The 5889-nt window shown below is 42.7% G+C and overlaps 1 pseudogene across 1 annotated transcript; it reads right to left on the bottom strand.

The window, feature by feature from the left end:
• Window positions 1-3222: 3222 nt before the first annotated feature.
• LOC306648030 (6-phosphogluconate dehydrogenase, decarboxylating-like) lies at window positions 3223-5547 on the bottom strand (annotated as a pseudogene). The gene is made up of 2 exons: window positions 5146-5547; window positions 3223-4584 (listed from the first exon to the last, which is right to left on the bottom strand). The product of its transcript is annotated as a 6-phosphogluconate dehydrogenase, decarboxylating-like (transcript).
• Between the last annotated feature and the right edge of the window lie 342 nt (window positions 5548-5889).

The raw sequence follows: 5889 nt of genomic DNA, 5'->3' as shown, positions 1-5889 counted from the left end.
TTTATGAGATCAGACCCCCTCAGTCACTTGTTGCCTTGGGTACCAAGCCTTTAACAGATAAGCATCTGTGGTTCATTATAGATTCAAATTATAATATTCTGCCCCTGGATTCCCAAGTTTTGAGTCCATCTCATAATGAAAAATGCATTTAATTTATCTCGATGTATCACAATAGTCTTTACTGATTCCAAGATTAATCAAAAACCTATGTTCAAAGTCTCCTCTGAGACTCAATGGAAACTCTTAGCTATGAGCCCTGATTAACAAACAAGAACAGTAAAGCCAAAAACAAATTACATACTTCCAACATACAATGATGGGACAGGCATGAGACAAACATTACTAATCCAAAAGGGAGGAATGGGGTCATAGAGAGAGAGGACCAAAGCAAGACCGAAAACCAACAGGGAAGACAAGAAATCCTGTAGTCCATATCCAGGCTCCAGGATACATGGTTGCATGATGTGGGTCCCAAAGGGCTGAGGCAGCTCTGCCCCGATGGCCTTGCCAGTTGCATCCCACTTGGCTTCTCTCTTGGACTGTTCCTACTTTCTACCTTCATCTTTCCTTGGCAGATGTTCCACATTCCTGACATCTCCAATTTCCTAGACTTTTCATCGTAGATTTGGCTTCACTCTCACAGCTACATTCATTCCCCTTAAATATAATTAGAAAACTGACTAACAAAGAAAATTGGTACTGTGAATGCAGTGGACATGTGATGGTGAGTCTGGATTGTCAACTTGATTGGGATGAGGTGGAACCAAAAGCAGAACAAGAACTTTGCAGCTGAAGGAAGCTCAACGCTTGAGTGGGTGTAGAGTCTATGGCTGCTGCCATCAACTGTGGACATCAGAGTCCAGATTCTTCAGTGTTCCAATGTGGACTCTCACCACTAATTCTTTAGGGACCTTCCAGGCCTTCAGTCCTGGACTGAGGATGTATCATTGGTCTTCTTGTTCTGAGGCTTCTGGCTCCTTTTGACCAAGCAACTATTGGTTCCTCCAGCTCTCCACTCTCTATTGTTGCAGACAGTCATTGTAGGGATAGTTAGCTTTTGATCACGTGTGCCAATCTAATCAATGTCTTTTTTATAATCATAATAGGGACATCCTGATGGTTCTGTTTCTCTAGAGAACACAAACATACTTAAGTACAAAAGGATTCTATGCACCTAAATATTTTATTGGAACAATAAGGAAAATTAAAGGGCATAAATGTACTCTAAATCTCAGAGCTTATTTTTACCTTCAGTTCAGTAGCATAAACTAAAAGGGACTGATTATACTATTGTGATGTTAAGGAATTTTGAAACATTATTAATTGCTGAGAATCAGTGATCCACCAGACAGGCTCCTTAGCTACTTGGTTAAAATGAGAGGTTGTTTCAAAGGCTTTAGTAATATTTCTGATAATATATTTGAATATATATGTCACTATGAGGTTGCTGGCAGGGGTCTTGCCATTTTTCAATATCCTTTCATCCAACAGCCACAAATGAAAACCCTCTTTCCTTCCATGTGTGGATAAGTGTCATGTTTCCAAATGGATCCTAGGTTATGAAAAATGAAAATCCAGATTTGCATGACAAGTGAGTTCAAATATAATATTGAAAATGAAATGACAAATTGATTCCCTGCCTCTCTCTCCCTCCACCCCTGTTCTTTTACTTACATAACAACATAGTATATAATTACAACTCTTTAATTCTGGTTTCTAATAATATTTGATAAAAGAGAAACCTTGTTAGAGATTACTGCTCCTATGAACAAAGATACTACTTATTCCCTAAAGGGTCATGCTCATCTTTATAATTGTGAAACAGAAAAAGGATGCTCAAATTCTAACTTTAATAAGAAATTGGGGAGAGATAGCTAAAGATGTTCTAGGAAGAGGTCTTTGTAAATATATAAAGAAGGAATTCATGTGGTTTTGAATGTAACAGAAATAATAGAATTTTAAAATTTAGAAAAAAGTTGCTTCTTGTTATCATGTGAACATAGTAAGTGTTCCAGTATCAATTTTTGTCAGTGGTTAGTATAGGATGAACACTGAAGTGAAGTATAAAATACATTTTTTTTGTCAGAATATTTATTATTAAAGAATTTGCATTTGTGTCATGTCTAGATTACCGGGCATGAACATTTTACTTATTCACAAAAGAAGAAAATAAATAGAATGAGTTTCTTCATAGGCCATCACAGTGGGGACTATATTTACCCAAAACATTGTGTGTCATACATCCATAACTTGAAAATTATATTTTGGAAACAATTGCATTAGAAATTCCAAAGTACAATGAAAAAGATTAGGTATATTATCTGCAAGAGAAACTATAAATAGTCTCTGTGTTGTGGAAGGTTTTGCATTTCTCTCTGCCCTTCTTTGTTTACTTACTAGTTTGCTTAATTTATACATCCTTAAGGGAAATTAGCTTTTACTGTCCTCATAGCATGTAAAGAGAAAAAAAAAAAAAAAAAAAAAAAACTACAAGTGTTGACTCTCATATAGTAAATTTATGCATAAATCCCTGAATTAGGATTAAAAATAATTTTGTTTTCTAAAAACCTCATAGGGACCATTCATAGGTATTTTCAAGGATTGGGGCACCAGGGTAGATAATTCCATGTAGAGTTTTACTAAAAAATGCAGAACAGATGGAAGAATAAATGCTGGCTGGAGATTGCTGATCCCTGATCTTCATGACTGTGAGCATCAGACAATAGGATATTATGCTCTAAACATGATATAAAGTTTTTCAAAGATGGAAAGCAATTTAAGGATAAGTATATTTTTGTTATTTTTAATTAATGTATTTACTTTTATTTCCAAGTGCAATTCTCTAAAAAGTTTATTATGAAGCATGTGACGGCAAGAAGGCACTAAAAGAATTCTTCAATAACATCCACGTACCTGTTGCTCAAGGCAAGAAGGAAAGGCCACAGGGGCACTTAAGGCCCTGCCCTCCTCCCTCTACACTTGATCGTCACCCTTGATTTGGTGTTTCTTGTATTATTCTGGAGTCTTTTATTTTTAAGAGAAGAAAGAGGAAAAATTAACAAGGCTATAAGGAAAAAATTGATCCAAATGTAACAAAATCACTGCAAAGCTTTCTGCCAAATAGGTAATGGCTCAGGGGGTCACTGTGAGGCTGAGAGTGAGAAAAAGCATGAATGCCAGCAGCTCCTAATGAGTGGAAAACAGAAAAGTCCACCGCAGGGCACAGAGGTCAGAGCAAACCCCACAGGCCCTTCCCTCCGGGTGCCAAGAGCTGCGCCTCACCCAACCCAGGGCACAGCTGGCAAGAGCTACTTCAAGGAGAGGTTCACACTACCACACGTGTGACCAGCTCCTGGGCAGTCCCAAGAGCAAGGACAGAAGGCACAGTGGCTCTCAGAACTACTTTACAAGTAAACCCTGTGACTTTTTCAGGAGTTGTTTAAACACTGGGCTGAAAGTCTGAGCAGAGAAGAGGGTGAAGGGCCAGGTAAGGAGTGCCGGGTGGCCCCTGGAATGTCCTGGAGCACAGAATCAGGAGATGAGCTGAACATCCCGTTAGGCATTGTAGGAAGATGAGGACACACTGCCACCGTGGCCCGTCCAGTTGGTGTGGATAAATGGTCCTGGTGTGTCTAAGAGTTCATAGGTGTGAAACCCAAAGTAATCTGCTGAGCCTGGACGAGGTTGGCTGGCAGCATGTTGTGTCTGTATACATCGCAGAAGGAGAGGGCAGCAGTGAAACAGGGCACGGGAATGCTCACCTGGACTTCAGTGCTGACCACCCCGCTGCCAGGAGTCCTGGCAGTTTTCAACAACCGACTTAACGAAGTCATCTAGCAGCAAGTTCTGAAGCTCTGGGTTTCAATCAAAGGCATCTTTCATCTTTCCCAAGAATCCACTCCTGATGATGCAGCCACCTGTCCACATCAGGGCAATGCCACCATAATTGAGGGTCCAGACAAATTCAGTGGCTGCCTGTCTGAGTGGCATAAAGCCTTGCACATAGGAGATGATCCTGGATGTGTACAGGGCCTTTCAAATGTCCTCCAGGAATGACTTCTTATCACCTGCAAACTGCGCCTTCAGGGGACACTTCAGCTTTTGGCTCTCTTGAATCCTTTCATCCTTCAGAGAAGATAGGCACCGAGCAAAGACGGCTTCTCCCATGAAGGTGACTAGAATGCCATACTCTAGGGCTGAGATAGCCGTCCACTTCCTGGTGCCCTTCTGCCCTGCACTGTCCCTGATTTTTGCCATCAGTATCTTGGAACTTGAGAATATTGGCAGTGATTTCAATCAGGGATGAGTCCAGCTCTGTCTTGTTCCATTCCTCAAATGCCTGGGTCATCTCCTCATGCCCCATGCCCAGGACATCTTTCAGCAAGTGGTAGGCCTGGCAGATCAGCTGCGTGTCCCCATACTCTATGCCTTTGTGCACCGTCTTCACGAGTGTCCAGCTCCTTCCTCCCCCACTCAGTCGCAGCAGGGTTCTCCAGTTCCTACTTTTGCAGCCCCGTCTTGGGAGATGTCTTGATGTGCTGCTACGCTTCTTTGTTCCCTCCTGGCATAAGTGAGGGGCCATTGAAAGGAGCAGACTTGGATGTCTAATGAATAAATGATAAGCCCCTAGTGGAAGCAAGTCAAAAAGACATAAGTGTCACAAGAGCGCCGCACCAGGGAGATAAGACACCATCTGGACCAAAATTGGAAACAAGAAGAAAAAGGGTATATAAACTCCCCGCTCAGACAGCTCCTCGGCTCAGCCCAGATCTGACGAATCCCCGTCAGCCAGGTTCCCGAGCCCCACCGATCCGTCAAGACCGCCGAGACTCCGCTGCTCTGACAGCTTTACGACCAGCGGAGCCCGTGGTCCTCGATTCCCAGACCATCGGCCGGAGGGAGTTCCGAGACCAGCCGTCGTCTTCTCTCCGATTAAGATAATGTCGCATTTCGGGGTCGTCGGAACCCACAAGGCAAAGAGGACTTCGAACTATTTCATTGAGGTGTGTTTATTTGCCATTCGATTTGATTGATGTGTGATATTAGAAAAATTAAGGTTTGTGTTATCCCGAGTGTATCAAATAAAGCCAATTTGTTTGGAACCAAATTCTAGTCACTTGCCTCTGCCGCTGGCGACAGCCATACCAGGCCTCTTCCTCACCACCGCTCACTCCACTCCCCACAAACAGAAATCCCTGGGCCTTGCGGTCTCAACATCTTCTTGTGGTATCCTGATACTCAGAATTTCCGCCATGATGCCACCAGCATCTAGCAATGGTACCGGTTTTTCAGTGAAATCGTCCACGGCCTAGCCAACTTTCACCAGCAGGATGACGCGCTGGGGATTCTTCACTTTGGAGACTATCTCCTTCAATGACCGACCACCCACAGCTTTGATTCCCTTGGCCTCGTTGGCCAAGAAATCATCAACTTGGGAGATTGTCTTGCTAAAAGCATAGACCACAAAGCCATGGTCACTCATGTTCAAAAAATTAAGTTCTGGCCCATGACAGCCGATCCAATCAGTGCAATGTCAGCTTGGACCATGGCCAGCGACAGACAGAAGCAAAGAGGGGAGGCTGAGAGCTCATGGCTGGTGGGCAAGTGCAGCAAGGTCTGGCTCCCACTGGCAGGAATTTACTTTTGTTAGTTTATTTTATTTCATTTTTGTATTTTATGCCTGTCTCTCCCAATCCCTGCTTGAATGCATTCAGTCCCAGGGCTGTGAATGTCCTAAGCATATTGCTTATGGATCCTTAAAAAAAGAACTTGGAGGATTCAACAGAGTTAAAAGGATTGTGGGTTGGACAAATCATACTCACTTTAGACAATTCACATATAGTCTGTGCTATCTTTTGACGGCCATGGGGGTGTTGATATTGTTTGGTG

This window comes from Sciurus vulgaris (assembly GCF_902686455.1).
Source record: "Sciurus vulgaris genome assembly, chromosome: 17".
Taxonomy (NCBI): Eukaryota; Metazoa; Chordata; class Mammalia; order Rodentia; family Sciuridae; genus Sciurus; species Sciurus vulgaris.
Note: the sequence above shows the minus strand (reverse complement) of the source record. Positions and strands in the feature narration are given on the sequence as shown.